The sequence below is a fragment of the Pseudophryne corroboree genome, chromosome 9, assembly GCF_028390025.1.
Source record: "Pseudophryne corroboree isolate aPseCor3 chromosome 9, aPseCor3.hap2, whole genome shotgun sequence".
NCBI classification, from domain to species: Eukaryota; Metazoa; Chordata; class Amphibia; order Anura; family Myobatrachidae; genus Pseudophryne; species Pseudophryne corroboree.
In genome coordinates, this window is record NC_086452.1 from 165,369,343 (window position 1) to 165,375,803 (window position 6,461).

The window sequence follows — 6,461 nt, forward strand, 5'->3', positions numbered from 1 at the left end:
GTCAGGGAATCCGACCACGCCAACCCAGCACTGCACATCCAGGCTGAGGCGATTGCTGGTCGCAGTATAACACCAGTATGTGTGTAAATACATTTTAGGATACCCTCCTGCTTTCTATCAGCAGGATCCTTAAGGGCGGCCATCTCAGGAGAGGGTAGAGCCCTTACAAGCGTGTGAGCGCTTTATCCACCCTAGGGGGTGCTTCCCAACGCACCCTAACCTCTGGCGGGAAAGGATATAATGCCAATAACATTTTAGAAATTATCAGTTGTTATCGGGGGAAAACCACGCATCATCACACACCTCATTTAATTTCTCAGATTCAGGAAAACTACAGGTAGTTTTTCCTCACCGAACATAATACCCCTTTTTGGTGGTACTCGTATTATCAGAAATGTGTAAAACATTTTTCATTGCCTCAATCATGTAACGTGTGGCCCTACTGGAAGTCACATTTGTCTCTTCACCGTCGACACTGGAGTCAGTATCCGTGTCGGCGTCTATATCTGCCATCTGAGGTAACGGGCGCTTTAGAGCCCCTGACGGCCTATGAGACGTCTGGACAGGCACAAGCTGAGTAGCCGGCTGTCTCATGTCAACCACTGTCTTTTATACAGAGCTGACACTGTCACGTAATTCCTTCCAACAGTTCATCCACTCAGGTGTCGACCCCCTAGGGGGTGACATCACTATTACAGGCAATCTGCTCCGTCTCCACATCATTTTTCTCCTCATACATGTCGACACAAACGTACCGACATACAGCACACACACAGGGAATGCTCTGATAGAGGACAGGACCCCACTAGCCCTTTGGGGAGACAGAGGGAGAGTTTGCCAGCACACACCAAAGCGCTATATATATACAGGGATAACCTTATATAAGTGTTTTTCCCCTTATAGCTGTTGTATTGTTAATACTGCGCCTAATTAGTGCCCCCTCTCTTTTTTAACCCTTTCTGTAGTGTAGTGACTGCAGGGGAGAGCCAGGGGAGCTTCCCTCCAACTGAGCTGTGAGGGAAAATGGCGCCAGTGTGCTGAGGAGATAGGCTCCGCCCCTTTTTCGCGGACTTTTCTCCTGCTTTTTTATGGATTCTGGCAGGGGTTAAAATTCATCCATATAGCCCTGGGGGCTATATGTGATGCATTTTTCGCCAGCCAAGGTGTTTTTATTGCTGCTCAGGGCGCCCCCCCCTAGCGCCCTGCACCCTCAGTGACCGAAGTGTGAAGTGTGCTGAGGAGCAATGGCGCACAGCTGCAGTGCTGTGCGCTACCTTGGTGAAGACAGGATGTCTTCTGCCGCCGATTTTCCGGACCTCTTCTGTCTTCTGGCTCTGTAAGGGGGCCGGCGGCGCGGCTCTGGGACCCATCCATGGCTGGGCCTGTGATCGTCCCTCTGGAGCTAATGTCCAGTAGCCTAAGAAGCCCAATCCACTCTGCACGCAGGTGAGTTTGCTTCTTCTCCCCTTAGTCCCTCGATGCAGTGAGCCTGTTGCCAGCAGGTCTCACTGAAAATAAAAAACCTAAACTAAAACTTTCACTAAGAAGCTCAGGAGAGCCCCTAGTGTGCACCCTTCTCGTTCGGGCACAGAGATCTAACTGAGGCTTGGAGGAGGGTCATGGGGGGAGGAGCCAGTGCACACCAGATAGTCCTAAAGCTTTCTTTAGATGTGCCCAGTCTCCTGCGGAGCCGCTATTCCCCATGGTCCTTACGGAGTCCCCAGCATCCACTTAGGACGTTAGAGAAACATTTGTGAATACTGTAGTCTAAAATTTACACATCTGAAAATTTGTAAGAGTTTTATGATAAAAGTTAATACTGTACATGTTTACTATAAAGTACCTGATGTTCAAATTTTAGTACTGTATACTGTACAGTACTGAAAATACCACATCAGTGTTATGGACAGCAATTAGTTTCCTGTATAAAACAGATACAGTAAATAACCCTCCTTGGAAGTGCATGGGCCCTGTGAGACTTACAGAAGTGTACAGCATAAGGGGCGACTGACATGATGTACAAGCATTACATACAATACATGTCAGTACTGTATGTAAATTCTTCAATTATTGCCTAACAACAATGCTGCTTACTGTATATTAAATACTGTAGGCCTAGAAATGTGCATCTCAATATGGTAGTTAAAAAACACAGGGGCCTATGGGGATAAGCGAGTTCTATGCACATTAAAAATGGCCGCCGACAGTGAACCCCCAGTACGTGGCAGCACTCGGATATGGAGTGAGAGATGGCATACGTTTTACAGGCCAAGGGGCAATGCTGAAGGAGCGTCACAATCCCCTAGCTAAAATACACAGGGATAAGCGAGGTCTATTCACATTACCTTACACGAGCTCGATCGCATAGCAACCTGACAAAATGGCCGCCGACCATGAACCCCCAGCACGTGGCAGCGCTCAGATATGGAGTGAGAGATGGCATACGTTTTACAGGCCAAGGGGCAATGCTGAAGGAGCGTCACAATTCCCTAGCTAAAATACACAGGGATAAGCGAGGTCTATGCACATTACATTACACCGAGCTAAATCGCAAAGCAACCTGACAAAATGGCCGCCGACCGTGAACCCCCAGCACGTGGCAGCGCTCGGATATGGAGTGAGAGATGGCATACGTTTTACAGGCCAAGGGGCAATGCTGAAGGAGCGTCACAATCCCCTAGCTAAAATACACAGGGATAAGCGAGGTCTATGCACATTACGTTACACCGAGCTTGATCGCATAGCAATCTGACAAAATGGCCGCCGACCGTGAACCCCCAGCACGTGGCAGCGCTCGGATATGGAGTGAGAGATGGCATACATTTTACAGGCCAAGGGGCAATGCTGAAGGAGCGTCACAATCCCCTAGCTAAAATACACAGGGATAAGCGAGGTCTATGCACATTACGTTACACCGAGCTCGATCGCATAGCAACCTGACAAAATGGCCGCCGACCGTGAACCCCCAGCACGTGGCAGCGCTCGGATATGGAGTGAGAGATGGAATATGTTTTACAGGCCAAGGGGCAATGCTGTAGGAGCGTCACAATCCCCTAGCTAAAATACACAGGGACATTACAGTAAGGATATTCATGTAAGTATATAAATAATTGTAAACAGTAAATGATAGAATTACCGATCAAATACTGTATGAAGAAACTGTCAATGAGCTGGAACACGTGAGGATAGCAGAAGTTTTCAACTGCAGAAACAGAGAGCAAATTATCAGGAGATTTCTCAAAGGTCGGAAACGATTAACACAGCAAGTCTGATTACGAGGAAACAGCTTTGCCAAGTGGGTAGCGGGCAGTGACTGAGACGCTCTTTTATTCAGATTCAAACAAAGGGAATTCTTCCCGATGAAAGTATGCTCTGTAATTGGTGCCAGTATAGGCGCATTCATCCTTACACCGGATACCTCAGACCGGATACCTGCTGCTACAGCAGCCCGTGCTATAATGTACTGTAGCTGTAACTACAGTAACTTAAAGTACAGTAATCTACAGTAATGTACTGTACTTACAATCCCTTATGGCCAATAAAGAGAGGAGAGAAAGGAAAAAAGTGACCCTTGTTGGGAGCACTCACTCTTGGAAACAACTGTGATAGAGATTATGTATAACGTATTAGATATTAAAACGTAACCTTTAATTCTTGATGAATAATATAAGAGTACACACAAAATATGTTTAAAAAATGATTAAATAATTTGAATCGTAAATTCGGGATTGTAACTGTGAACATATGGATGAAAAACCATGTATATAAGGCAGACGTGCGGCACAAATTGCGGCAGAACCAAGAAATTGCCCGCCAGGTGTTGATTTCTACAGTAGGTGCAGTAGCAAAGGTATTGCCATCAAGCAAAACCTACAACACCTGGTATTCCTTAGTGGTCAACCACCTAAGTACTGACCAGGCCCAACACCGTATTGCTTCCAAGATCGGACGAGATTGGGCATGTACGGTGTGGTATGGTAGTAGATTTAAAGTCGATGAGCAAAGACCTGTAATGGGTATGCAGTTATTGAATCCACCAAGGCCTGGTTGTTAAAATGGGCAGATAGTCTCTTAAAAAAGAGACATATGTTTGACCATCATTGCACCAAAGTGTATTCCAAATGTATAGGTATACAGAGGTTTTAAATCATATGGTCAATCGGTTTTGCCAAATGGAGCCGCCTGTACGTTGCTTGTTTTTGTGCTATGCAACATTAATCCCAGAGGATTTTTCACATGTGGTAGGGCAATAGTGGACCCTTGTTATTCTGATGACATGCCAGCAAGATTAAAGATATCAAAACATAAATGTGTTTACAAGTAATGTAGTATAATTAAAACTGAAACTGCAATGATCCTGAGCAATCCACCATCCTCCCCCTCCCCCTTCACACAGCGTATAGGGCAGGGAATGGAAATGCACAAGAAAACATGTATTCAGCTGAAAAGACAGATTGGCAGAAGTGGATAGATAAATAGGGAATAAATCTCTAGAGACGTGATCTCCACTATCCACACTGAGGCTGGCTAAATCATTAGAGCCTGAAATGTCAATTGCTGTCTTAATAACAATCTTGTTAAATTGTTGTACTTGCAGTGAAAAAACACACAAAAAATATTGTATATGCTGTATGTCCACAGTGAGTCAATAAGAATTGTGAAAAAAAATGTGAAAAAAAAAACTCAATTGCCAGAGCAGAAAGTAGATTGTTGCTGATTGTATTTAATTTTATCAGCAACAGAGTGACACTGAAAGTGTCAATAGATTGTTACCTTATGTATTAATAGCACCTTAAAAGCAACAGTTTATAGTGTGCAATGAAAAATGCCTTATTATAGAGACGGCATAGATTTGCCTGAAAGAGACCGATGCACACGGTGTTTAATTACATCTGTGCGTGGCTGGAGAGCGGGAGACAAGTAAGAGTGCAGGATATAAAGAGATACTTGCAACAGCCTGTGCGTGTGTCCTGCTCGTTTGGTGCCGCTGACAGCTCGACTTGACGAGCTGTGTGTCTTAACGGCTCCCCTGGTCTCCTCTCCTGCCGGTCTGCTGGTCACGTGAGCGCACTCACCGTGACCACGTTCACCTCCCAACGTACGTTTCACAGTAAGCTTGTTCACGGGTAGTGTGAACGGCGGGAGTGCAGACCTGGATTTTATTCTAATGAGATGATTATTAATTGGTTTCACCAGATGGTGATTGCGATGTAAAGGTCTGACTGCATGTAATGAGCTTAATAGAGAAAGAGCTGAATAGATATGCTGCACAAAATGAAACTGCTATAGATAATTAATAAATGGATACCTGCAATATATATATGGAAGATGTCTTTAAAGATGAATTAATTGGAATAAGTACTGATATAATAGATTGGTTTAATAAATTGGTTGTATGTATGTGCTGACAAGCATGTATGAAATATGAAAAAATAAAATTAATTAAAGTTAAATAGAAAGTAGTGAAAATGGATGAATGATTAATGCCCGTATAAAACGTGTTGAAAAAATGGTGAATTGGGAGTGTTGTAATCGGATTGAGAATGTGAATGTGATGGGAGGGAAGGAGAATGAGGGGGGGGGGGGGTTTGAAATGCATTAATTAATAGGGTGAAGAATAAAAATATAAATGTGAAAATAAAAATTAAATATATAAAAAATATAAAATAAAGTATAAAAAAATATATATAAAAAATATATATATATATATATAAAAATATGTAGAGTAAGGGGGGAAAATTTTTTTATTGTGTGTGCATAGTGATGGCAGTGAATTGTGATGGTGTATGGGAAGAGGGGGATTATAAATGAGATATATTGTGAAGGCTGTATTAAAATTGCGTGAAAAAAATGTAAATTGCATGTGTGTCAAAAAAATTTTTTTGATGATGATGGTATGCTACTGGATGAAAGATATATGGGTTGAAAGTGTTTAAAATGAAAGGAAGGGCTGGGGGTGGGGTGGGTTAGGTTTGCTGAGGATGGAAAGTGGGGAATAAAAAAGGGGGGGGGAAGGGGGGGGGGAGAAAAAAAGGGGGGGGGGAAAGGAAATGAAATGAAATAAGACCGAATATCCCTGCTGGGATAGTTATTGCTGCCGTAATAACATATATGCAGTAGTGATATAATTAAGTTGGAAGGAAAGCACCAAAATTAATGGTTTCATTGAGTCCTTGAGGGTGTAGTGAGTCCAATCTGAAAGTCCACTCACATTCCTTCCGTAGAAGAGTGTTGGTCCAATCGCCTCCTCGTATACCTAGTTTGACTTTCTCTAGTCCACAGACTTTGAGTTCATCCCACCGACCTGCATGATTAGAAACAAAATGACGTGCTACAGAGGTGATTTGCTTCATTTTTTGTAGATCTTTGGTCGCATTCCGAATGGATCCAATGTGTTCCAGAATTCTTTGCTTGAAGGCTCTGGTCGTCATGCCAACATATCTTTGTCCACAGGGACATAC

General features: G+C 43.5%; 1 pseudogene; it reads right to left on the reverse strand.

The window, feature by feature from the left end:
- Positions 1 to 3,867: 3,867 nt before the first annotated feature.
- Positions 3,868 to 3,986, reverse strand: LOC134962488 (5S ribosomal RNA; annotated as a pseudogene).
- Between the last annotated feature and the right edge of the window lie 2,475 nt (positions 3,987 to 6,461).